This window comes from Oryctolagus cuniculus, chromosome 1 (genome assembly GCF_051225735.1).
Source record: "Oryctolagus cuniculus isolate XC-2025 breed Fujian yellow rabbit chromosome 1, ASM5122573v1, whole genome shotgun sequence".
Classification (NCBI taxonomy): domain Eukaryota; kingdom Metazoa; phylum Chordata; class Mammalia; order Lagomorpha; family Leporidae; genus Oryctolagus; species Oryctolagus cuniculus.
Window position 1 is genome coordinate 153,837,371 of NC_142867.1, and position 27,344 is coordinate 153,864,714.

At 43.0% G+C, this 27,344-nt stretch overlaps 1 protein-coding gene and 1 pseudogene across 5 annotated transcripts in view; both read right to left on the bottom strand.

Annotated features, from left to right (window-relative positions):
* The window catches only part of GCNT1 (glucosaminyl (N-acetyl) transferase 1), a 56,750-nt gene that overhangs the window by 29,245 nt on the left and 161 nt on the right, over nucleotides 1-27,344 (bottom strand). Inside the window, exon 1 of one of the 4 annotated variants that reach the window (XM_008256634.5) lies at nucleotides 27,179-27,308. The exons of 1 other annotated variant lie outside the window; for it this stretch is intronic. The gene's annotated coding sequence lies outside the window, so the exon portion shown is untranslated. Of the gene's footprint in view, nucleotides 1-26,936; nucleotides 27,309-27,344 lie in introns of those variants that run through there. 2 more of the 4 variants (XM_070050634.2, XM_089336632.1) reach the window with 2 other exon arrangements.
* On the bottom strand, nucleotides 1,501-27,288 carry LOC149128705 (uncharacterized; annotated as a pseudogene). The gene is made up of 2 exons (XR_016236685.1): nucleotides 27,179-27,288; nucleotides 1,501-3,704 (listed from the first exon to the last, which is right to left on the bottom strand). The product of XR_016236685.1 is annotated as an uncharacterized LOC149128705 (transcript).

A 27,344-nucleotide genomic window follows, 5' to 3' on the forward strand; every position in this document is an offset into this window, starting at 1 on the left:
GAAGTCCCAAGACGATGGCTGTGCAGAGGTCTAGGAAGAAACCAGTCGTAACCACAGAAGTAAATGGATGCAGACATTCTGTCAAAGAGACGAAAGAGAATCCCTGCTGTAACCAAATATTTAGAGGAGATTTTGACAAGTAAGGTACAGTTCAGACATAAATGAGCTACATGTACATGGTAAACCAAAATAATATGAAAATAAGACATGAACTCAGAGAACCATAAAGAATAAAGGGGCCAGCGCTGTGGCATAATAGATTACATCTATGCCTGCAGCACTGACATCCCAAATGGGCACTGGTTTGTGTCCTGGCTGCTCCACTTCCAATCCAGCTCTCTGCTGATGGCCTGGGAAAGTGGTGAAAGATGGCCCAAGTGCTTGGGCCCCTGCAGCTGCATGAGAGCTCCAGAAGCACCTGGCTCCTGGCTTTGGATTGGCCCAGCTCTGGCTGTTAAGGCCATTTGCAGAGTGAACCAATAGAGGGAACACTTCTCTATCTCTATCTCTCCCTCTCTCTGTAACTCTGCCTCTCAAATAAATAAATAAATCTTTTAAAAACAAATAAATAAAATAAAGGAAATCATATTTTTTACATTCAGCTTATATATGATCATAATAACATAAATGAGTTGTTGTCTAACAAAAATATGATAATGCACAGAGGGTCTCAAAATTCTTCTTATATTATTACATTATTCACCTTTTCACTCTCTATACATTGGAATGTTCTAGAAGCTATGTGATCTTTCCATACCACAGGTGGAGAAATAAGCATGACTTTCCTGCTGTTAAATAAAACATTAAAGTGACTTACAAAAATATAAAATATTGCTACTCTTCTAATTTTTATGAAAAAATTTTCATAAAATGAAAATGCAATTATGTAAACATATGTTATATAAAGAGCTTATCATTTTTTTCTACAGGATAATACTTAGGTTTACCCTGTTATGAATTCTAATAGGGTAAATACAAATAGCTGTATCCCATCTAAACAGAAGCTCTTTGTGATCCTCAATAATATTTTTTTGAAGCTTCCACATTTTAAAAGATCTGCAGGCTTTCAATGGAACTTCCACAACAGCAGTAAACTGTATGTAAAGCTATTATAGAAGACTGTGTTTAAAAACAAAGCGGCAGGGCCGGTGTCACGGCTCAATAGGCTAATCCTCTGCCTGTAGCGCTGGCACACTGGGTTCTAGTCCCGGTAGGGGTGCTGGATTCTGTCCCGGTTGCCCCTCTTCCAGGCCAGCCCTCTGCTGTGGCCCAGGAGTGCAGTGGAGGATGGCCCAAGTGCTTGGGCCCTGCACCCACATGGGAGACCAGGAGAAGCATCTGGCTCTTGGCTTCAGATCACTGTGGTGCGCAGGCCACAGCGGCCATTGGAGGGTGAACCAACAGTAAGGGAAGACCTTTCTCTCTGTCTCTCTCTCTCTCTCACTGTCTAACTCTGCCTGTTGAAAAAAAAAAAAAAAGTGGCAGGTGATGGCTTTGTACCTAATATATCTTTGGTTTAGGAATATGAGAATACTAACTAGAGGCCAAACAGTACTCAGAATGCAAGTTGCCATTTAGATTCTGCATGATTTCTTTTTGTTGTGTAAGTGGCCTTGGGATGCATGCCTTGGCCTTGAGGTTTTGAGGCTCTGTTGGGAGTGTGCTTACTTGTTTCTGTTTGAAAGAGCAGGAAGGGGGAAGATGAACTTAGATGCTTTCAGATTATTTGCAAGATTTTTTTGACTAGACGTTGGCTGAAGTTTTGCTGAATTACATGGTGTAATTACTGGTGACTTCCTACAAGTAGGAGGATGGCTTTAAAACCTGAAACAACTTGGGCTGAGGAGGGCAGCTCACTGGTGGAGACTGATCTCTCTTAGCCTGGTCCACTGCACTTGACTGAGGAGGTGTCTGAAGAGAACTAGGTACAAAGAGCATGTCACTAGTTGGACTGGATTCTTTGCCAAATGATAAGGCTCTGGAACATTTACAGTTACATTCAAGTTTACTTCAGAAGGTGTCCTCGAAGCCACATCCATTATGAATTGTGGACTTGATGGGCTTCCAAGACATTGTTGGTTTCTTGCTGTAAACTATGTGCAAAGCTTTCATCCAGTGGTGCAATGCCCTGATGTGTGCCCTGGGTTGCACTTTCATTGTGGGTCTCAGTATGTTACAGCTTGATCAGCTTTCCATGGGAGTCATCTGTGGGTATGGGGAGGCTGCTGGAAGGCTGTAGTACTTGAGGAGGGATTCTACTCCAGGAAGGTTGGCTGTAACTGATATATCAGTGTATGTGTATTTTTCCTCTTTAGATTTTTGGTGGCAGTTACACCAAGTCACAAGCTGGTGTTCTAATAGTTGGGTTTTTTTTATCGCTTCTTTAGGTTGCTTTATTTCATTTAATAAACCTTCATTCTCATGCAATTTGAGTTTTCATAGTGGTGCAATCCTGGACCATACGCCACAGGGTCATCTCATCTAGTATCACTGTGTACATCTGCAAAGATCTGGTACATCCAAAACCATCTTCTGAACCTGGATAAAGGGGTCCCTCCATAGCCTTCAAAATGCCCCAAGGAGATGCTCTAGAGGGAGAGCCTCTATTCAAGCCATTCTTCCATAGTGGTGATAACGGTCAGGGTAGCTGAGGTGGTAATAGTCGGTCCACTCCACCTTCACAGCAGCCTTTCCCAAAATCCTCCCTGAGAGTGCCACACATTTCTGTCTGATCAGTCAAAGTGGTTCATACTGTCACATTCCGCATTTTCCAGAGTTGCATCCTCAGGCAGGTCCACCTCCAGCATAAAGTCATCATCCCCAAGGTCACAGGATTCGAGATTATGCGGAATATGTATGCTGCTCACTTCAGAGGAATCATAGCTGCCAATGGGATGGACATTTCCAATGGGTTCCAAGCCCTCTTCATTCCACACGTAGGAGCCACCAGAGCTATCAGACAGAGACAGTTCAAATGAAGAACCAGCTCTGTAATCTCTAACCAGCAAAATCAGGTTATTCCCAGAAGTGTGCTTTGTACAATCACTCTTACCAGAGACCCTTACATCAATCCATGCATTCCTGAAGGATTTTTCCTTTTCCTTGAAGAAATCAAATATATCCTTCGGCAGTACACTTTCATGTTTTCCTTCTTGGAGAGAAACTTCCGCTGGAGTTATTCTAGTTCTGTTGGAGTCTTCTATGTCAATAAAAGCTTACTAACATCATCACTTAAATCATTCTTACCAAAAGACCACAAAGAAGACACAGAAATGCCATCCACATCGTCACTCAGGTCTCTAATTTTGACTATAGGGTCTGGTCATTTTCTGTTCCATAACTTTTATTTCCTGTTAGTTCTTGGTCCTTACTAATAGCTCTGTCCTCAGTCAAAATTAAAACATCTTCCTCTACACAAGTGCCAGCAGTTGAATTTTCATTGCCATCAATTGTGATAGTTGTGGGAAATGGAAGTCAGTTAGACTTCAGTAGAGAGGGATGGCTCATGCTGTAACCCAAGGTGGAAGTTACACCTGGGCCACCTGGTAAAGCCAACTTCTTTCCACTATAAATCCACATCCTAAATGTTCATTCCTATTGAGTACTTCTGATGGCTAGGAATTTCTTCTTAGCGTACTTGATCACAGAGGGTAGCTGTGGTTCTGGTAAGGCTTTGTAAGACAGCTTGACTGAAGGAATATGATCTGGTTATAGAGGAAGGTACAAGGAATGAATTCTGAATGAAATGTGAAAAGCTTTGTGATCTTACATTTTTTTTCACAAGTAATAGATTTAATAACATCTGGGGACTGGGCTAGGCTTTCTCCAGAACTGTTCCTTGTGGCACAAGAGTTAGCTAGGCCTTTGCATGCAACCAGTTGATCAGTTTCCATAAAACCCATTCAACTGAGATTTTAGAGCTCTGACTGAAGAATACAAAATCCTTCCTAATAATGTGCCTTTGGTGAATTAGATGATCCAGAAAAAAGACTTTTGGTTCAATTTCTCTGTGGAAGACACAAACATTGTGAGTGGTTTTGCTACCTTTGATATAAGCAAAAAATCATTTTTCACCACCCTTTATCCTATTTTTATCAAACATTCTTTGAGTAGGAGCATGTTTTTCAGGATAAATTAATTAACATGTGAATTCTGAATATTGCTGGAATGTTTAGGACCTTATCATTTTGCTGTTCTCTAACTGAATGGGACAGCGGACAATCAGAGCCATTATTCTGATGTAGCTTTTGACATTACTACTCTTAGATGTTCCAATAAATCAATGGGTATTCCATTTGGCAACAGCTGCAGTGTACTTCTTACAGACTTTTGTTCCAAAAAGTGTTTCATGGAATCCAAAAATGTGTTCCCAAAGGCATCCATGCAGAATTGAAAATGACTGCTTCCATGACACTACCATGCAGAACGACAGCTATCTGCCACATCTCACGACTGAAGACTTGAAATGTGGCTAGTCTGATTAAGAAAATGAATTTTGAATTTTTGCTTCAATTAATGAAAATTAAATTTTAAAAACGGAAGATGTGTAAAATATCTTTGCTTAAACACAACTTTGTTACTATGGCAGAACTATATTTCACTTTACAGCTGCCTCATATAACTTACTCCTGTTATAGTAAATGCATTGGACACATGCATCATTTTAAAGCTACATAAATAACTTACTTATATTACTTACATAGTGAAATGATAGAATTTGATTTTTTTCCCTGGGAAGCCAACAAGATGTCATAAGTGGAGCCGAAGCAGACCTTCTGCAAGTTCACTTACAGCGGTGGCCTGTGAGCAGCTATACAGGGCCTAGTAGTGGCAGCCACTGGGCAGGACCCTGCGTCGGAAGCAGCACTCTCTATTCAGAGCCTGCTCCAGGCCCATGAAGAAGCTGAGAGTGGTACAGAAGCACCGGCAGGACCTGATCATCCTTCCCCAGCTGGCATGCAGCATGGTGGGAGTCTACAATGGCAAGACCTTCCACTAGGTGGAAATCCATCCAGAGACGACTGGCCACTACCTCAGCGAGTTCTCTATCACCTACAAGCTCATGAAGCACGGCTGACCTGGCATGTGACGTCGGAGCCACCACTCCTCCTGCTTCATCCCCATCAAGTAACCAGCTCAGCCAATAAAGGCACACTTTTCCAAAATTATTAACAATAATTTTACACACTGGACTAAAGATAATAAATTGATTTTAATGTTTCTTTTGCTTTTGAAAAACATCACTCCTAGAAAATGACATGTGACTCACATATTTCTATTGGATGGTGGGGTTCTAGGGAGTGGGGAGGTCTGGACACTCTTGGAAGAAGAATGCTGCTTTTCACTGGGAGGCAGCAGCACCCTATCGGTTCCATTTCTGCACATCTTGCAGGTAAGGCACTAGCTGTTCTTTTGTTTTGGATTGGTTTTTTCAAGGCTATTTTTACAGGAAACAGCCCTGCAAGAGAGAGAGAGAGAGAGGGTTTCCTGGTTTCCTGCCTGTCTGACAGACAGGCATCTCACTCACCATGTAACACAGACAATGTTGTCTGGAGTAAAGCACAGCACACTCACTGCCCACTACGAAAGATCCGGTTCCCTAAGCTCAGGGTTCCTTCCTCATGATGCAATGCAACCACTGCTTATGCAGTCACCTAGTCCTCTATTTTCCTGTGAATTAGTGCTCAGGAAACCTACACAGGGAAGGTGTTATGGTGCAGTGGGCTAAGCTCCTGCTCAGGATGCCCACTTTCCATTTGAAAGCGCTAGTGTGAGTCCCGGGTATTCTGTTTCTGATCCAGCTTCCTGCTAATGTGCCTGAGGTGGCAACAGATGATGGCACATGTGTTTGAGTCCCTGCCACCCATGTGGGAGACCTGGGTGGAGTTTTTGGACTCCTGACTTCAGCCTGGTCCAGCCTTGACTATTTTGGACATTTGAGGAGTGAACTAGTGGGTGAAAGGTCTGTCTCTCCTCCTCTGTCATTCTGCTTTTCAAATCAGTCAACTGATCTTTAAAAAAAAGAAACCTACGTGGAAAATGCCGATCCTCTGCTACTGCTCTTTCTGCAAGTAATATGCTGTCTTCTATCTCTGGCCCAAGAGTCTTGCTTCTTCCTCCAGGATCCAGGAAAACTGTGGCAGAATTGTTTGCTTTCAAGTAAGGTAAAAAAATTTCGTGGGGCTGGTGCTGTGGCACAGTGGGTTAAAGCCCTGGCCTGAAGTGCTGGCATCCCATATGGGCACTGGTTCTGTTCCTGGCTGCTCCTCTTCCAATCCAGCTCTCTGCTATGGCCTGAGAAGGCAGTAGAAGATGGCCCAGGTCCTTGGGCCTCTGCACCCACGTGGGAGACCCAGAAGAAGCTCCTGGCTCCTGGCTTTGGATCAGCGAAGCTCTGGCCGTGGCAGCCATCTGGGGAGTGAACCAGCGGATGGAAGACCTCTCTCTCTGTCTCTGTCTCTCTCTGTGACTGTCTTTCAAATAAATAAAATAAGTCTTTTTTAAAAAAACTCATACTTTCTACAGTTTTTTATACTCTTGTGGAAATATCTTTCTTTTTTAAATAATGCACATTTATAGCTTTGTTTAAAGTCTACATGGTGGGTCTTTGGCATGGATGTGGGCATCCCAAGTGGCGTATTAATCACTGCACCAAGTGCCCACTCCCTCTGTAGCTTTTTTTTTTTTTTCATTTAGTTAGTATACTGCTTTAAGGTAAAATGGCGCTTAAATAACCAGCCCTTGCCTTTCACTTATTAAACGGTATTCATTCCTCTCTTTGCTCATCACTCTCTCCTCTAAAGGGACAACCAGGGACACAAGCAGTTAGCAACCCAGGGAAGGAACTGAAACCTACCCTGTCTGCCTGCACACATGCAGGAAAGATGAAATACACCCTAGTCTGGGCCACAGCGTGGAACGCTGTAAGCTCATCAGGAAGAAGGATCTGAGAAAGCTTCCTTGATTACAAATGCCCTGAATCTTGATTATGGGGAGGATTTCTATTAAGGAACAGGAGGAAGACATTCCTTACTGTTTTATGATCGCTCAGAAAGTGGACGCCTGCGGCAAAGGAAGCTGGAAAGTTAGAATAGACTGTGATATACAACGAAAGCAGCACTAGAAAGAGGAAGAGAGCAAAGGATAATAGCCGTTTGTTCCTCGGGTTCTATAACTCTGAAGACTTCCTTTCCCACTCCATTATGACACTAAGTCTGCTTCTCAACATGGTGACCTATGGCTGAGTGATGATCGACAGGGCACGTTTCCACAAACGCACAGATGCACCCCACAGATGAAAACAATCACTCCTGACAAAGTGTCTACCTGAGGAGGCAGCAGCAGAGTTCTACAAAGAAGCAGACCGGCTCCGTGGCCAGCTCTGCCCTCTCCTGAGAGGGTGTTCATCTATAAAATAAATGCTCAAACTGCACCCCAGAAGGAAGGAAACTGGGAAGAACAAAGACACTGTTTGGAAATTTCCTTTGCAAATAATAAGTACATAGAAATCAGACTTAATTTGTTATTTGTCCTCTGAATGCCTTCCTTTCATTGTATACACACACACACACACACACACACACACACTATTTGAGACTAAAGATCAATGCTCTTCACCTGAATCTCTTTTTGAACACCAAATGACAACTTGAAAGGATGAAAGAAAACCCTGCAACTGCCCTAGATTAGTCCATTCCCTAAGAACTGAAGAAGAAACATTAATGAAATCAAAACAGAAAAAGGATGGAACGAGGGCACCAGCGAGGCCAGACTGAGTGCATGAGAATGAACCTGCGGAGGGCCTCTCTTCCCGTGCCCATCTCCTCTGCCCCCCTCACACCGAGGCAGCAGGCCTGAAGAGAACGGCTCCAGCTCAGCACTGAAGCAAAACCAGAAACGGGGTAATTTAGGGCTACATTTCCCTGCTTAACTCCAAAATGATTTTCCAATTAGGTGTCCCAAGATTTAATGTTGTGTTTTCCCTGGCGGAGAAGACTCCAACCCCTCTACTGTTAGTTCAATATCAATACCTTTCATCCAACTTCTCTTCACACTTAAAGTTTAGGGCTAGAAATCTGAGGGTGCTTCAGAAAGTCTTTGGAAAATGGAATCAAAAGACAGGTTTACTTTGCTGGAAACCCCACCCCCCCAATCCAGGCATAATATTTTCGTAACATGCATTTTTCATGAACTTTCTGAAGATCCCTTGTATTCATGGATTTCATTATTTTTTGGCATCAAAATAAATTTATCTTCCAATTCCACTTTTTTTTTATTTATTTTTGACAGGTAGAGTTACAGACAGTGAGAGAGAGAGAAAGGTCTTCCTTCTGTTAGTTCACTCCCCAAGTGGCCACTACGGCCGGAGCTACACCGATCTGAAGCCAGGAGCCAGGTGCTTCCTCCTGGTCTCCCATGTGGGTGCAGGGGCCCAAGTACTTGGGTCATCCTCCACTGCCTTCCCAGGCCACAGCAGAGAGCCGGCCTGCAAGAGGAGCAGCCGGGACTAGAACCTGCGCCCATATGGGATGCCGGCACGACAGGCGGAGGATTAACCTACTGTGCCACTGTGCCGGCCCCTTTCAATTCCAGTTTCAAAAACTTACTGAAGTACTCCTGCACATATGGTTTTACCATACAAAATTTTTATAAAAGATTTACTTATTTATCTGAAAGGCAGAAAGAGAGAGAGATATCTTTCATCTGTGGGTTCACTCCCTAAATGGCTGCAACGGCCAGGGCTAGGCCAGGCCAAAGCCAAGAGCCAAGAACTCCAACCTGGTCTCCCACATGGGTAACAGGGGCCCACATATTTGAGCCATGTTCTGCTGCCTTCCCAGGTGCATTATCAGGAAGCTGGATAGGAAACGAGTAGCTGGGACTTGAACTGGCACTCATTTGGGACATTGGTGTTGCAGGCAGCAGCTTAACCTGCTGTGCCATAACGTCAGCCACTACCATCCAAATTTTGAAGGTTCCCTTGAAAGCCAAATGAATGCCCATGATTGTACTCAAGTATCAAAATAAAGACAAAATAAGAGTTGGAAAAAGCAAGTGATAAAGAAAATGTTTATATCCATACAAAGGAACAGTATTCAGTCTAAAAAAGGAATGAAATTCTGATATATGCTAACATATAAATGAACCCTGACAGGACTGTGCTAACTGAAATTCTGACACAAAAGAACACATACGCTATGGTTCTACTTACAGGAGCTATCCAGTGTAACCAAACTCACTCACAGAGGCAGAAAGTAGATTGGTGGTTCCATAGACTGTGTGGAGGGAGAATGGGGAGTTACTATTTAAGGGGTTCAGACTTTGGGTTGATGGAAAGTTCTAGAAACAGATATGTGGGTTTTCTGCACAACATCATGAATACACGCAATGCCACTGAACTTCCTCTGACTCCATCAGAGATATGGTTATAACCTCAAGCATTATTTAACCTCTTTGTTATGATTTTAAAAACATGCAGCTGGCTTACAACTTAACTATCTTCAGAGCAGGTCAGAGTACATTAGACAAAGAAAGGAACTTTAAAGAGGCTTTTAAAACTACTTTAAGAGAAGACCAACATTGAATGAAACATCGGGGGGTGTAGGTGAGGGTGACCCAGGTTATCTGAAGAAAAAGAAAGATCTAGAGCGTCAGGAAAATTTAGAGATAAAGAATGAAGATTGTCTGGCCCAAAAGCCTGTGTGTGTCCTACCACCTACACAATTTTATGGACATCCCAATTAGCTTAAAGGATGAGTAACTGCTAAACTAACTTTTACATGGGAAAAATTGGACCTCTACAGTAGTAGAGTTCATTTGTAGAAGATGATTTTGAGTTGAACAGAAATATACCTATATACATAGGAACACATACACAGGCGCGTGGAGAAGGAGAGAGAGAGAAGAGAGAAAACATTTTCTGGAGGAAACATCAAGCTCATTAGAAGTGCAGACCAAAAAAGAGTATAAAAGATCTCATTGTCTATTTCAAAATTCTAGACTCAAGAGAAATACACACTTTCCCTCCCTTCCTTTCGCTCTCTCTCTCTCTTTCCAAGTCTAGGTGGCTTACAACACTGTAGCTACATTTCATTTTGTCTTACATTTAAAGATGGAAAAACTAAGGCCAGCAGTTCCTGGTGCAGCTAGGGCAGGTGTCAGGAACATCTGTCTTCAGCAGAGACATCTTCCAAGGGTCACTAAGATGGATAAAATTGCAATCTATTCTATTCCATTTGTAAGCAAACTATAGGTCCTGGGATTTTGGAATGATCCTAATTCTGAACACAATAGTCTCCTAAATTCCTTTTCTGTTTTAGAGATAACCCTTGGATTTTGGATTTTAGGTTCTTATAAATGTGTCTGTCATATAAAGTGTCCTCCTTCCAAAATATAACAGTATTTCAAAAAGTACTTTGTGAAGATGGAATTAAAAGAAGAGCTTAGGGGCTGGCACTGTGGCATAGTGGGTAAAGCCACTGCACATGATGCCAACATCCCATATGGGTGCCAGTTCGAATCTCAGGTGCTCCACTTCTGATCCAGCTCTCTGCTAATGCATCTGGGAAAACAGCAGAGGATGGCCCAAGTGCTTGGACCCCTGCTTCTATGTGGGAGACTCATAAGAACCTCCTGGCTCCTGGCTTCAGCCTGGCCCAACCCTGGTAATTGTGGTCATTTAGGGAGTGAGCAAGCAGATGGAAGATTTCTACCTCTTTCTTTTCTTCTAATTTTGCCTTTCAAATAAATAAAACTTGAAAAAAAGAAAGAAAAATTTATTTTGTTGCCAGAATATTTTGAAAGCCATGCAGAAGAGGAGTCTTTCAAAGGTTCATGGAAGGGTAAGTGCTTGGTGCAGCAGTTAATCCCTGCCTCAGTTGCCCATATCCAATGTTATAGTGCCAGTGCAAGTTCCTGGTTGTCAAGTGCTGGTTCAAGTTCCAGCTTCACTCCTAATTCTAGCTTCCTGCTAATGCATATCTTGGGAGGCAGCTTCAGGTGATGGCTCAAGTACTTGGGTATGTATCACCCATGTAAGAGTTGCTGGCTCCCTATTTTGGCCCCTCTTAGCTGTTGTGGACATTTGGGGAGTAAACAAGTGGATGGGAGATATATTTGTGTCTGTCTCTCTGCTTTTCAAATAAAAAGAAAATAAATAAAATTTTAAAAAAATTAATGGACCATGCATGTTATTTAAAAAAAAAACTGCATGTATGATTTCAAATTTTTTTTGCACTAAAACAATCTTACCTTAAATTAAAAAAAAAAAATTTATGTGAAAAGCAGAGAGAAAGAGAAATATTCCATCCACTGGTTCATACCCAAAATACCCAAAACAGTCAGGGCTGAGGCAGGACAAAGCCAGGGGCCTGGAACACCACCTGGGTCTCTCACATGGGTGGCAAAAGCCTAAGTTCCTGAGCCTTCCAGGGTGCACATTAGCAGGACGCTGGAATTGGAAGGGGAGCCAGGACTCTAATCCACCCAGGCATTCGGATATAGGATGTAGGCTTGCGAGTGTTATCTTTACCACTATGCCATATGCATGCCCCAAAAATCTATCTTTAATTCCATTTTTTCACAAACTTTCTGAAGTCCTCTTGTATAAGGCTTACCATCAGTAAGAATGAGAAGTGCTTTCTGCCTGATTTTCTCTAACATGTTCAAAATCCAGCTCAATCTCTTTCACATGGTCCCTTTCTTGAACCACGACTGCCCCTTATTTGAAATCCCACACCATTCAATATTGAAGCCCACCACACACAACAGAAGCATGAAGTCATACAGAAATGAGTGTAACTCCAAATTATGCCACTTCCTACCTGTGCTTTCAGTTTAGTTTCTTGCATAAAAATCAAGAACTCACACCCATATATTTTGGTCTGTGAGGAATAAATCAACTGTAAACCAGCTAGCACAGTCGCCAATGCACAGTGGATGCTCAAAACACAGGTGCTACCACCTTCGTGTCTCCCTTCAGCACTGAACCCTACATAGCCCTGTCTCTCTGCAGTTGTTTACACAAGCGCTTTGGTGCACTCCCAGGTCCAGTGTTAGACTTCTTTCCCATCCTCCTTTGCTCACACTGCTCCTAGACCCAGCACAACTGATTCAATTGGTAAGGAGGAAATAGAAAAAAAAAAAAATTCCAAATATTTCAAAATCTACTCCCTGGCCCCCAAAAATGTAGGACAGCATTTTGGATGCTTTTTTGTTTTTTCTTCCAGAAAAGCATCATAGTCTTTCCCAGAGAAGAAAACGACAGTACAGCATTCGAATGTTCCAGATTATACTGCGTCAGGGAGTATGACTGAAGTCAAAGATCTCAGTGACAAGTGCTACAGAATGACTATTTGCAGAGGGATCCAAGATGACTATCCTCACAGGAGTAAAGGGCTCTCATCCTGTCACTGGCATTGACCTTACCCTTTCTGGCCACTGGTCTCACCTGTTCAAAGAAGTGACTGACTTTAGTTAGAGGTGCTCAATTCCTGGGTGATCAAGCACTTTGCTGTTCCTTAGCAGATGCAGATAGAAGTGACATGGGGGAGACAAGTACAGAATTAAGCAGCAATGAATGAAGCTGAAATAATTTTTTCACAACTTCTGTGTAGTACTTCACTGTAACTCCACTCCCAGGCCTGTCAATCCAGAATACCAATTTTCCCATGATATACCTGTGTTTCATCCAAGACCAGGAAGAAGATGCCATGATGTCCTTATGAAATTATGAAACTTCCAGAAAGCCTCACGTCCACTAAACTCTACCCAAACCACCCCATTTGATTATTCAATTAGGGTTCCATCCCCTACCTCACAAAATAGACGTGTGGGAGTGGCCCTTTTGGCTTTTTGTGCTTCTGTACATGGCTTACAGGTCTGGCCTCCTCCACTTCCTCTCTCCTCATAGGCAACTCTGCCCATTCCTGACAGGTATCTCTCCATACGGGGTTGCTCACACTCTGGTGTGAATGTTTCTTCACCGCCTTTCTTTTAAATAAACCCTGCACTCACATGTACATTTATGCCTCTGCTTTGATTTCTTCTCCCTTGGAGGCAAGAACCTGGAATAAAACACTGAGATGCTTATGCCCATAACAGAAGGTTCAGGGGAGGAGACTATTTCCTGGGCTATATGTCTCACTGAAAGGCAAAACAGGGGTACTTCCAAAAGTTCATGGAAGATGGGGGCCGGCGCCATGGCTCACTTGGCTAATCCTCTGCCTGCGGTGCCAGCATCCCGGGTTCTAGTCCTGGTTGGGGCGCCGGATTCTGTCCCGGTTGCCCCTCTTCCAGGCCAGCTCTCTGCTGTGGCCAGGGAAGGCAGTGGAGGATGGCCCAAGTGCTTGGGCCCTGCACCCACTTGGGAGACCAGGAGAAGCACCTGGCTCCTGGCTTCAGATTGGCGCAGCACGCCGGCCATGGCGGCCATTTGGGGGGTGAACCAACAGAAAAGGAAGGCCTTTCTCTCTGCTCTCTCTCTCTCTCACTGTCTAACTCTGCCTGACCAAAAAAAAAAAAGGAATTAAAAGTTTTATTTTGGTACAAAAAACATCTTTACATCCATGCATAGTTTTTTCATAATATACATTTTCCATGAACTTTTTAAAGACCTCCCATGTATCCTCAAGTTGTAAAATTTACTTTTTCTCGCATTGACAATTTTTTACAATTGATGTGTACTTGTCATACTAACATAAAATGCACTCATGATTGGGGCATTTTCTTTATACTTTCTATAAAAATGGTGTCAAATGGACCGTGCTTTTACAATCCAGGTTGTCTCAGAATTGAGGGAATAGTAAGTATTAATGATTAGCAAGTATTGTTGAATCATTTTACACACATTTTCATATTCAATTCTCCCAACCATCCTGTAAATGGTTATTTTTATTCTTATTTAATAAACAGCAGATGATAGTGGAAGTGCTTGAGCCCCTGCCATCCACATAGGAGAGCCGATGGCGTTCTGGGCTGTGGGCATTTGGGGAGTGAATCAGTGTATAGACGACCTCTGTGTATGTGTGTCTATGTGTGCAGGTACGTATGTATGTATGTATAGAAGATCTCTCTCTTTCTCTCTCTCTCTCCTTCCCTCTCTCCCTCTCTCTGCACGTCAACCAGATGAAACTAAACTGTTAAAAAAGAAGAAGAAGAAGAAGAAAGAACAAGAAACCGTTAAGGAAACCAAGACTTTAACTGCTTTGAATGTGGTCATTTGCTCCAGTTTAGCACCAGCAGGAGGTGAAGGCAGGGCTCTCTGCACAGGGCTGAGTCCCAGAGGAGCTAGAGAACAGAGCATAGTCTTTCTCTTCAGCCAAGAACAACACTGGAGGGAGGTATTAACAGCTTCTAATTATACCTTGCCCAGCCTCTCAACCTCTGAGGGAGCCCCCAGAACCTGCAAATCTTCCAGTGGGTATGAATATCACAAACTCTCCCCAACGGCTTCAGCCTTAAGACACATCCAGAGGCCTCTTCAACTCTCAGGGACCACTTTGACATGAGCTCTGGATGTGCCCTCCACACAGCTTCACAAGCCACCAGCCTTATTCTAACTAAATGACATTTGGGTTGTTGAACTTGAAGTTATTGTGAAAGCCAGGAATGCAGTATTTCTCAATGCAATGACACGAGAAGAGGATTGTGAGAAGACAGTATTCAGAGATGAGTTGCATCTCAATAAAAATGAACAAGGCTCCAAATATCTGATTATAAATGTGCACTAGAAAACATGTGAAATGCACACACCCATGACTATTCAGCAAGCATCTTCTTTTCTTGCAGGGGGAGGGGTGTTTATTCCAACAATTTTCTAATGCTTGAATTTCTAATTTTCACTTCAATTTAAAAAAAAAAAAAAAAAAAAAAAAAAAAAACATTGCAAACTGAGATAAAAAGATCCCAAGCTGCCAACAAGGCTTCCAGGTGAGTATTTTTGCAAAGCCTTACAGTAAAGACAATTCTCCAAAACAAAAAGGCTTTTTTTTTTTTTTTAACAGGCAGAGTGGACAGTGTGAGAGAAAAGACAGAGAGAAAGGTCTTCCTTTACCATTGGTTCATTCTCCAATGGCCACTGCAGCCAGTGCACTGCGGCCGGCACACTGCGCTGATCTGAAGCCAGGAGCCAGGTGATTCTCCTGGTCTCCCATGCAGGTGCAGGGCCCAAGCACTTGGGCCATCCTCCACTGCACTCCCGGGCCACAGCACAGAGCTGGACTGGAAGAGGAGCAACCGGGACAGAATCCGGCTCCCTGACCAGGACTAGAGCCAGGTGTGCTGGCGCCGCAGGCAGAGGATTAGCCTATTGAGCTGTGGCGCCGGCCTAAAAAGGCATTTTACAATCTCGCCTCACACACACACCTCTTGGGTTCATGCTTCATATTCCCTTCTGGTATTTGCCTGTGGCACACTAAAGACTTACAGTTTTGCTCAGAGATAATTAACAGTAAGAGTTTCCATTTTATGTTCTGCTTTATTCATCTACAGAACTTTAAAGGATCTTCATTGTTTCTGTCATTAAGGGTATTTCCAAATTATATCATTATAAACATCGGCTATGAACATCTCACTGCACTCAGGGCTTTGTTTTCCGATGGCTTTCAAAGGATTTCCTTGGAATTTCCAGGAGTGGGGTTTTTAGGTCAGTACTTAAAACTTTTCTACATCTCTTGAATGCCTTCCAAATGGACCACACTTAACCTACGCTTTGGCCAGAAATACCTGAGCACCATTTCCCCTACATTTACTATGTCATTATTTTAATTATGTGCTGCATGAATAAACCATAGAACTATTTTTGACAATATTGTAACTGTAAAATAGTGCATAATTATGGTTTAATTTTGTTATTTCTCTAATTTCTGGTGGCTAAATATTTTGTCTTGAGCTTGTTTACAGGTCAGAGGTAGGAGGGAGAGGCAGCAATGGTTTACGGACCCTGAAACCTGAGCATCATCACTCACCAACTCAGACTTCAGGAAACCCTTAACCTCTCCAAGTTTCAGCTTCTTCTTTGGTAATAACAGTAAAAATTAATTTTAAAAAATTTCACTGGAAAAATGATCATATACACCTTAAAAGCTTTAGAAGAAAATAAATGAGTTACCCTGTAATGTGCTTACATTGTATTTAATACATGAGTCCTTCATAAATATTAGCAGCTTATCATTATTTTTATTTTCTCTTGTCTGACCTTTCTTCAAACCCTTAACTCACATCTAAAGGCAGCTTTTTTCAGCCTGACATCCAAACTGAGAAAACACTTCAAGTTTACTATGAAGTCCTTCAATACTCAATTCAATTCCACACAAAGCATCTACTATACAAAAGATTCCTAGGTTCTGAAGAGAAAAAATACAAACACAAATAATATAGACCATGCTCTTAAGGAATTCACACAATAGTTATTTGCTGAGCTTTCTGGGGGAAATTATAGGCTCTGTCCATATAATTGGAAAACTATTTTTGGAACAATATATGCATTGTAGGACTGAAAGGAACTTTAGAAAGCTTCTAGCCTGGCCAGAAGCACCAGCCCTGGGAGAGTTACCAGGTACTCTGGGTAGGAGTGGATGCTGTACTCCAATAATTAAAGAGAAATCTAGTCACACAGAAAGTTAGACAAAATTCTGTACTACTGGGCTTCTTAGCCCTTAAGAGAGTACTGCTCACTGTCAATATTTAAGACAGGAACAAAGCATTCAGAATTCCTCAAACTTATTTGACCAAGAAAACTTACTAAAGTAGCATACTAGGAGCACATAAGGAAAAAGTCTAGAGCCCTAAGTTCCTCCCCACTCCTCATTTATTTATTTTTATTTATTTGAAAGGGGTGGCAGAGACAGAGAGAAAGAAGTCTCCCATCTGCTGGTTCATTCCTCAAATGCCAGCAACAGCCAGAGTGGGGGCAGGACAAGTAAGGGGGCAGGAGCTAAGTCTGGGTCTCCTATGTTAGTGGCCAGAATTCAAGAACTTGAGCCCTCACCACTACCTCCCAGGGTATGCATTAGCAGGAAGCTGGACTTGAGAGTACAGTTGGGACTTGAACCCAGGCACTCTGATACAGGATGCGGGCTTCCCAAGTGGCCTCTCAACCACTGTGCCAAACGTCCATCATCATCTCCCATGATCCTCTTTAACACAGGGAAAAGCCAAGGTACAGGGACATAAGTGGCCTTTCCAAGGGTCAAGATCATACACAAGGCTGAAGCTATCAGTGCCTGGAACTCTGCCCTAGCTTGTTCATGTCCTTCCACACTCTACCATGTGGCCTCAAGTCCACTCCTTTGGGTGGGAAAGAAGGTGAGGAATGTGGCCAACACAGAACCCCAGACGAGACATCTGATATTTCCTTGTAGTCAGTTATCAAACATTGCTTCTGTTTTTTATTCCCTTTTTCAATCCAGAACAAACTATATAACCCCAACTCCAAAATGAGGGTAAAAAAAAAAATTTCCACATTAGCCAAATAAGAAATGAAGTCTATTTTTAATATTTAGTCTATTTATAAAGACAATTTTTTTTAGTATGATCAATCTATCTTGACACGTTCCAAAAGCACAACTAGCATCAAAAACTGGTCTCTTTTGGGGCTGGCGCTGTGGTGTAGTGAGTAAAGCCGCCTGCTCTGCTTCCAATCTAGCTCCCTGCTAACGCACCTGGAAAGGCAGCAGAGGATGGTCCAAGTCCTGGGAACCCTGCACCCACATGGGAGACCCATAAGAGGCTCCTGGCTCCTGACTTTAGATTGGCCCAGCTCTGGCCATTGCAGCCATTTGGGCAGTGAACCAGTGGATGAAAGATTCCCCCTCTCTCTCATTTCTCTGCCTCTGTGCAACTCTGCCTTTCAAATAAATAAATAAATCTTTTTTTTTTAAATTGGTCCCTTTCTTTGTAGCCCAATTTGACAAAGAGAACATTCCTCAAAATGCTCAGAAATGTGGATACTAAACAAGGTGTTTACTTTAAGGCACTCATTTCTGCTTATCCATGGTTTTAAAAATCCTATATTAATAGCTTCACTTCATTATTTTCAGAGGTTCTTTGACAACGGTAATTGACCCAACATTGTAAGCCTGTCTATAATTCACTTTAAAAATATTTTGGCATATCCAATAAGATATATTTGTGTGTGTGTGTGTGTGTGTGTGTGTTTTCGTCTATACCGGGTGATGCAGAGATTAAAGGCCCTGGCCACACTCTACTAGCAGCTAGTATATGTACTTTGGGCTTTTCACTGGCAAACCAGAGGATTTGTCAGTTAGCACTAGGGTATTAGAAATGGATCCTCCTTGGTGAATTCAATGGTTAGCATACCAGACATGAGAAATGTGTAGAGAACACGAGATAAGGGTGCAGCCATCTCTGTGGAAGGGTTAGGGGTGTTTTAGAGGTAAACAAGCCAGGCAAACCACACACCAGAACGATGCCCTCGGGCCTAGGTGCATTCCTGTGTCCAGCTGCAGAAAATCATTGCTTACTTGACTCAGCGATCAGCAACCAGCGGAGTCCTGCTCCTGGAATGTTGTGTGTGTGTGTGTGTGTGTGTGTGTGTGCCCTGAGTGAACTCTCATGGGAGGTACAGTCAGAGCCCCTCCGTGGGGCACAACTGCTCAGAGACTTGGCTTTTAATCTTCACCTTTACTTCTAGTGCACCTGTCCAGAGAACTGCAGCCCTAGTCAATCCCTGCTCCCCAGGATCAAACTGGTTTAGGTCAGCTCACACCACCAGCCTGGAGGACAACAGCACCCAGAGTGCAGGGCAGGAAAGAGGAAGAAACTACATTGCCAATGTTTAAATTACTTAAGGCATGACTTGCCCAGCAGTAGGGCACTGACCACAAGATTTCTAAATGTTTCATGTTTAAACTGGCTTGTTTAAAGGAAGCTTTTTTCAATGTTTAATAAACAAATAATAATGTGTACATTTATAGGCTCCCAGCTGATGTTTTCATACATGTATACATTGTAGAATGACAAAATTTACTTTTCAAGAGAAATAAAGACACGTTTATACTGTATTCAGCACTCTTCAGAATCTGAGCTCTTATTTTTGGTCTAATAGTAGTCTTATCTTCCACCGAGTGAAGTACAGGTATTAATGAGGAAGAGGCAGCTTCAAGGTTTATCAGTGGGGTCGGCACTGTGGGGTAGCAGCCAGTCTGAATTCCAGCTGCTCCTATTCTGATCCAGCTCTCTGCTATGGCCTGGGAAAGCAGCAGAAAAAGGCCCAAGTCCTTGGACCCCTGCACCCATGTGGGAGACCCAGAAGAAGCTCCTGGCTCCTGGCTTCGGATCAGCTCAGCTCTAGGCCGTTCCAGCCATTTGGAAAGTGAACCAGTGGATGGACCCCCCCACTCCCCCCCTTTCTGTAACTCTGCCTTTCAAATAAATAAACCTTTAAAAAAAATCCAAAATCACTTGCTCTAAAAAAAAAAAAGGTTTATCAGCAAGTTTTCAAATTGTCTTATTATTTTTAAAAAAGTATAATTTATATTTGAAATATATATATTTACAAGTATACACTGTATATATTTACAAATACTTATGTATATATTGTTAGGTCTGGAATAGCTCAGGGTTCTGGCCTTTTGTACCCCCAGAAAGGAGAGACAGAAAAAGGAGATGGAGACTGACCTCAACAGAGACAGGTTGCTTTACTGGAAGCAAAGAAGCTGGTGACAGTCTGTTCTTGGAAACAGACTGCATGCAGGGCACATCTGGAACTCAGGTTTTATCAGGTTAGGGAATTTGCCACTTGAGGGGGGGTTGTAGAAGGCGGTTGGGGAGAGTGGGTGTCTCTTTGAAGCCTCAAGGGATTTCCCCCTTACCTGTTTCACAAGATGCTCTGTGTCCCTTATCCACTTAGCTATTTGCATTGCAAGGAGACAGGAAAGATCTGTTTGGCACCTAGGATCTCCACAAAAAGGAGGGGCAGGGAGGGGAAAGGTGCCACAAGTCCTTTACATATATGTCATCTATACATATAAATGTACGTATATGTAATTTATATTTATCTTACATACACAACCTCCTATAAAGCAAATACAATATAAGCTCATCTTTCTTCCACCTTGCTAGATTCTTCTTTTTATTGTTATCACAAGTCAACGGTTTTTACATATTTACAGAGTTTGGAACCATGGCCACAATCTAATTTAGAGTCAGGGCTGCTGGATCGGCCCCCAAACCTCATGCTTCCCCCAGCTATAGGCAACCACTCTACCTTCTGATTCTATAAATGTCCTTTTCTAAATATTTCATGTAAAAAGAATCCACGCTATATGCTATATGGGCTTTTGTGTTTGGTTTCCTTCACTATATGTTTTCTTTTTAATTTATTTTATTTATTTGAAAGAGTTACAGAGAGAGGTAGAGGCAGAGGCAGAGGCAGAGGCAGAGGCAGAGGCAGAGACAGAGACAGAGACAGGTCTTCCATCTGCTGGTTCACTCTCCAAATGGCCACAACGGCCCAGAGCTGAGCCAATCTGCAGTCAGGAGCCAGCAGCTTCTTCAGGGTTTCCCACGTGGGTGCAGGGGCCTAACGGATTGGGCTATCCTCCACTGCTTTCGCAGGCACATCAGCAGGGAGCTGGATCAGAAACAGAGCAGCCAGGACTAGAACTGGCACCCGTAAGAGATGCCAGCACTTCTGGCCAGGGCTTTAACCCCTGAGCCAGTGCCAGCCCTGTGTGTATAATGCTTTTGAAGTTTAAACACACTGTACTTCTTCCCTTTTAATTGCCAAATAATACTCCCTCATATGGATATACCACATTTTGTTCATACATTCATCAACATTTGAGTTTCCACTTTTTAGCCACTATGAACCTTCCTGTAATAGCCTTTATATGGACATATGTTTTCATTTCTCTGGAAGAGAAACCTAGGGGTTGAACTGTGGAGTCACATGGTAATTTAATGTTTAACATGTTAGGAAATTGCCAAACTGTTTTCCAAAGTTGCTGTACCACTTTACATTCCCTCTAGCAATGTCTGAAGAATCACATTCCTTTTAATCAGGTTGCTACAAGTTACGTAGAGCTATCTCTTAATTCTGTAACTAGTTAACTGAGATGATTCCCCATGTCATAGGCTTAGTAGGATATACCATTTTTCTGCTTATAACATCTGGATACAATACTATAACAACCACAACCTATTAAAACCAGTCCCCAACTCTACTGATTCTGTTCCAATTCGATTAAAAATCTTCTTACCTCTAAAAAATACATTTACATGTGAAAACACATATATTTACAAATATACATTATATATTTCCATCTATTTATGTACACAATGTATGTATACATACATTGTATATATGTATACATAAATATACATATATGTACCTAATGTTATATATAATTAATTACCTATGACAGAGTTAATCATGCACACACATGACTTTGGCTCAAAGTTATTACATTATAAACTTCCAAAATTGTTGAGTATAGACCCTAGGAGTAAAAAACCTTAAGTGTCCTTAATATATTTGTTTTTAAATGATATATATGTACTATTGTAATAATATATTGTACATATTATAATATAAAAAGATGGCAGAAAGATTAAATAAAGCATATAGTTTAAATAAATACAGCAGTATACTCTTGGCTCAGCTAACTAAATCTTCAAATTAGTTTTCAGTCTGCCCACCAATCATGCAAATGTGTTTGGTAAAATTCAGCTGGTATATTTCAATAAATTTTAAAGACTAATAAAATTAGTAGATGCAACATAAATTCAAGAAATGGATTCAAAACTCACTGATACTCCTCACTTGAAAGATTTTAAAAGTACTGGTGTTAAACAATTCTTTTATCAAGTCTTTCGGGTTTTTTCTGAGAGTTTTGATAAGTTGCAAATGTTTGATATTTTGTGGAACACATTGGAACTACAATAAAAAAAATTTCCAAATAGCCATTACTCTCTCAGTAGCAGAAATTCCCTTTGAAAAGTAATCATTCTCCCTTCTCATCATTCCCATTAACCTTGGATTTTTCCTCCTTTTCAAAGTATCTGTGACTACTGACAAACTTGGAAACGAGCAGTTAATTCAAAACCCTGTGTTTTTGCTACAGAAAGATGTAGATAACTGTAAGCTCAAACACTGTTAGATATGTGGCAACAAGAGAACCAGTGATATCCTACGGGTGCAATGGATGGTCTTGCTTCCTAATCCAGAGCCTCAGAGAGATAAAAAAATCTTCCACAATCTAAAAGCACTAATTCTTCCTGGAGCTCTGACATCCGTCCAGAAAGGTAACAGTTGAATTTCAGCTTGCTTGGCTGAAGGGAGAGAGCTGAGGAAGAAGCAGCATCTGAGTACACCTGTAACCCACTCAGAGATAAATCTCAGGGTTCAGAGAGACTCTAATTTAAAGCCTTCATGTTTATAAAGTTAAAGAACTCAGTGGCATCGCCTAACTCATAATTTGCAACATCGCACAATATGCTTCACAGCCAGGTGGGCAGAACCCGACCTGGGCAAGGAATTCCTGCTTCTTTCTCCACCTTAGGAAACCACAGCCACCACACAGGAAGTGAAACTAATAGAGGACCACCGGTGATCCAGACCTTACATATTAAAACAACTCAATATCTTTCTTAAATGCTACCAGGGTTATAGGAAGTCCTGATATTTTCCTTCCACGCCTCCGAAGGACAGTCATTTGCATCCTCTTTTGCAGGCCAACACAACTTATTCACAACAGTCCCAACCTCGTTTTCTGTCCCACACAAGGAAAAAGAGCAATTTAGTGCAGGGAACAGGGGTTGGAGATCAATAAGCAGAGTGGCTTTAACTGTACATGGCCGGCCTCCGCATCCCTTGGCTATACACTGGAAGCACTGAGGAGCTTCATAAGAAATACATGGGGGGAAAAACACTAAATTCCTAAAAACTATACATACGAAATTTGCATTCATTAAATAAAAGATAAAAATAAAGAAAAAAGAAATACCAAGAACTGGGTCCCCTGCCAAACATTTGATGGAATTGGTCAGGACTGTCTACAAACTCCACAGGTGTTCCTAATGTACAGCCAATGTGACAAGACCTGACCCTGGACATGTACCTGTCTGTATGGTGAGGAGGAGTCTTGAAAAGTCCCTTTCCCTCCGAGAGCCTCATGCCTAGCGGCTTTGACGTCCTCGAGAAGACAAAACTCTCTGCTAGTATTACTGGGGTTAGCCATCCACAAGGTCAAAGGCAGGAAGCAACTCAGAGAAAATGTGGTGGGGAGCTATTTCAAATACAGAGACCCAAACTTAATGGTAGTCAACATGACACCTGGCACTAGAAGATGCTCATTAAGCACTGGCTTAAGAAATATCTGACTTCACACAAACAGAGCAAACTCAGCCCATGGGTTTGCCTCCTCTTCAGAGAAAGAAGTCCTTGCAGTGCTGATCACCAAATCTAAGACATCTTTATCCATTCTCTCTCTCTCTCTTTCTCTCTCTCCCTCCCTCCTCTCCCTCCCTCCCTCTCTCTTTCCAACAAAGACCCAATCTACCTCCTGTGCTCTCATCTTGGAAAACTGGTCCTGTCATCTATTTCTCTCCCCCACATTTGTAGCCTCCCCATCTCTACTAGAACATTCCAGCAGCATCAGAGTACGTTCAAGTTTCTCCTATTGCAGTTCAAAAAAACCAGAGACCCCACATTCCCCCCTGCCCTGCATATATGCTGGCTTCTCAGTGGTCCTAGCTGGCTTCTCCATCTCTAACAAAACTGTGAGGAAACACCGGGGGGACAGCCACTTTTCTCATTCTGCAACCCCCTTTGGGTGACCTTTCTAGAGGCAATGATTAACATGCAAAATCTCTCAAACATTTATTTCCACCCGAGATTTCTTTCATGAGTTCTGCTGGCCTACTCCTCTTCTCCACTTGAACATCTCCTAAGCAAAACACCCCAGAGAATTACCCACCTCCCCCACCTCATGCTCACCTGCTCCTCCTCCAAAAATGGTTTCACCATCCCATCCCACTCAGTTGTTTATGCCAGAAACTTCTGAATCATCCTGGTTACTCCTGCTCTAAGAACCATACCCAAATAATCACTACCTTCTTTCTGATTTTAAGTACGAACTCAATGACACTCAATTTTAGTCTCTCTGCCGTTAACGTGATCCAGTGCCACTACACCTTCCTGGATGACTGCAAAGGTCTTGGCACTACTTGCTCACCTCCATTCTCTCCCTCCCCAGAGTGGCCACCTGTGGCTGCACAGGCTGTGTCCATGCTTGCACAGGGACTTTTCAACTTCAAGATATTTAACAAATGCGTTGAACACTTGACATTTATTTGGAGATAAAACCTGGCAGAACACATTGGGCATTTATGACGAACACAGTTTATCACTATGATAAAAATGTTTTTAAATGTTGGATGTTTAAATGTACAAATAGCCTCCAGACACTAAAAGTTTAAAGTTGATTGTGTTTAGTCTGTTGTTTAGTTCATGAATGACTAGAGCATGCTACATACTGGCCCTTTGTTTTCCTCACCCTGATGGCTTTGTTCCTCAGGAAACATTTGGCAATGTCTGCAGATATTTGGGTTGGTATAACTGGAGGTAAGGTGCTATTGGATCTGGTGGGTAGAGGACACAGGGATGCTGTTAAAGTTCCCGAACTACACAGGACAATCTCCCGTCACAAAATAGCGACCTGGCCAAAAATGTCAAAAGTGCCCAAGTTGAGAAACACTGGTCTAATTTTACATTGCTGCAGATAAGCAACAGGGAAGCTAGATAACAGTAAGTCATACCTCCCATGTCAAAGTCAAGAATACTGACCGTGCCACACGAAACACAAACACACAGTCATTAGGGAACTCCCTTTTTGCTATGGGGGTTAGGCTCCTGACATCTTGACCTGGAACTAGGAATGCATTTCTCATATGAATGAATATTGAAAACAGTAACCACGAGGGGCAGGCATTTGGCCTAGCCCCTGAGATGCTGATTAGGACCCAGTGTCTCACCTCAGAGTACCTGGGTTCAATGCCCAGCTCTGACTGCTTACTCCAGCTTCCGGCTAAAGTGGACCTGGGAGGCAGCAGTGATGGCTCAAGTGACTGAGCGCCTGCCACTGTTGGAAGACCTGGATTGAGTTCCTGGCTCCTAGCTTCGGTCCAATCCAGCCCCAGATGTTTCAGGGATTTGGGAAGTCAATCAGCAGACAGATGATTGTTCTGCCTCACAAACACATAATAATAAGAATGAAAGGAATCTGACAAATCAGAAGAGATCATTTCCAATAGCATTCATTTCTGTTGCCTACTACCTCATTTCAAGGAAAACATACAGTATCTGCATTATACTTCAGAATTTTCCATTCATTTGAGACTTAATCACAAATTTTTTAAAATGTAAAGAATTTTCAGCTTTCCTTGGAGAAAAAAAAAAAATCAAAAGTAGATGTGGCCACATTGGACTCCAATTCCTGGATTTCCTAGGCAGGACTGGCAGATACCCACCCCAGATTTAGCAGGTCCTCTGCAAGTCTTACCTGGCGCAACCCAACACTCTCGTGCATAACCTGTTCTGTCTCAGTTTATAGCCGATTTTGCCATCCTAGTCTTAGAGGAACTCTTTTTTTTAGTGTAAAGCAAATAAGCTAGAAATGAAAAAGTAACAACTTATGAATCAAACTCATGCTAGGGTTCATGATGAACCATAGTTAACAAAGGATGGACTCCAGCACACATTTGGGGCTGAAGTTGAACATGTCCTTTTCAAGGTCAAGTTGAAGGAAGTGTAGAGAAGGTGACAAACCCTGACCATGAAATGGAAAAAAAAAAAAACTTTCATTTATCTATCAACAGAATGCTTTTAAAACATAAATTCACAGTATGACATACAGTATTTAAAAAATAAAGGACTTAGCCATTTCTGAGAAACCAAAGTTTCCAAAAACTATCAATTTGAAGGTCTATAAAAAAAATTAAGAAAAAAACAAGGTAGAGTTTTCCTTCCTGCCAGACCTGAAATCTGTTACCAAATCCTCCAGCCAGAGGGCCTGCCTGGAACAGCCTAAGCCCCTAGCAGGTAATTCACACTGATCTTTAAATACCATTAGCCCCTCCTTCTCCCCCTCTATGAAACAAACCTGAAGAACAGCTCTAAAGGGGAGGCAGAATGCCAGAGCAAGAGACGAGGCATAGTCAGCAGCACTGTTTTCTCTAAGCCCATTTTGCCTCTGGTCCCAATATCTGTGGAAGATTGACTTTGTCCAGAGAAGAGATAACAAGGCCCGGAGCGTGCAGGATCCCAGGTGACTACATAACTCATCTCTACCTGCGCAATTCTTAAGGCCCAACCTACAGGCGCCCTCGTCCACCTGGAAGATGGAAAGTTGGGACCGGTGTGGCCGGCGGGGGCCTTAGGGTGCATGCAGAGGAAAAACGAAGCTGTGGGCAGGAGCTGCTTCCACCTCACAAAGCAAGTAACAAAAAAAAAAAAAAAATTTGGAAGAATCCGACTTAGATCAGGCACTGGAGGAAGAAACCCAAGAGGGCAGAAGAATGCCTTTAAGAAGAAATCTCCAGTTTTCATGACTGACTTTGCAGAACGCGAGTGTCCCAGACTCGTGTGAGGGGGAAAGGCGGCAGGGAGGGAGAGGGCTTTGGCGCCCCCGGACCAGCGTCTCCTTTTCTAATTGTTTGCCCCAAGGCCAGCCATTTAGTATCCCAGCGCCAGCCTTTTTAACAGTAAAATGGAGATAATAATGCCTCTTTGCAAGGCTGTGGTTAGGGCTGAATGAACTTCAATGAAGTTAAACGCCCTGGCACGCAAGCGACGGCAGTAACTGTTCGCTTCCTACCTATCCACTACCGAAGCCAACCCTTTCGACTTCCAAGCGCCCGCTCGTTACGCGCAAAGGCCGCCAAGAGCCCAGAAACGGACTTCCAGGTGACACCACCTCACCCTCCGGAGACCCAGCGAGCGAACGGGAAAAGAGAGTTGAGGAAGGACGCGCCGCTCCATCCCCAGCCAGGACGCGCTCCGACCGCCCATCCGCTTTCTCCCGCTCCGCTTCCTCTTCCCAGGCGAGCCCATCCCGCCCTGGGCAACGCGGCCCCGGCTAAGACCTGGCTCTCTCCCTCCCAGACCTCTCCCCACGCCGGGCGACCACGCAGGGAAGCCCTGGGGGGACCTGGTTACCTGGAGGGAGAGTCTGCCCGCGGCGGACGAAGGAGCTGCGCTTCCCGGCGTGCAGGGCCGCTCCTCGCCGGCCGCGCACCCTCCCAGCGCTGCGCCGCGGGCGCCGGGCCCCCGCGCCGCTAAACCTCCCACCCGGTGCCACGCCCCGGGCCCGCCCCGTAGACCC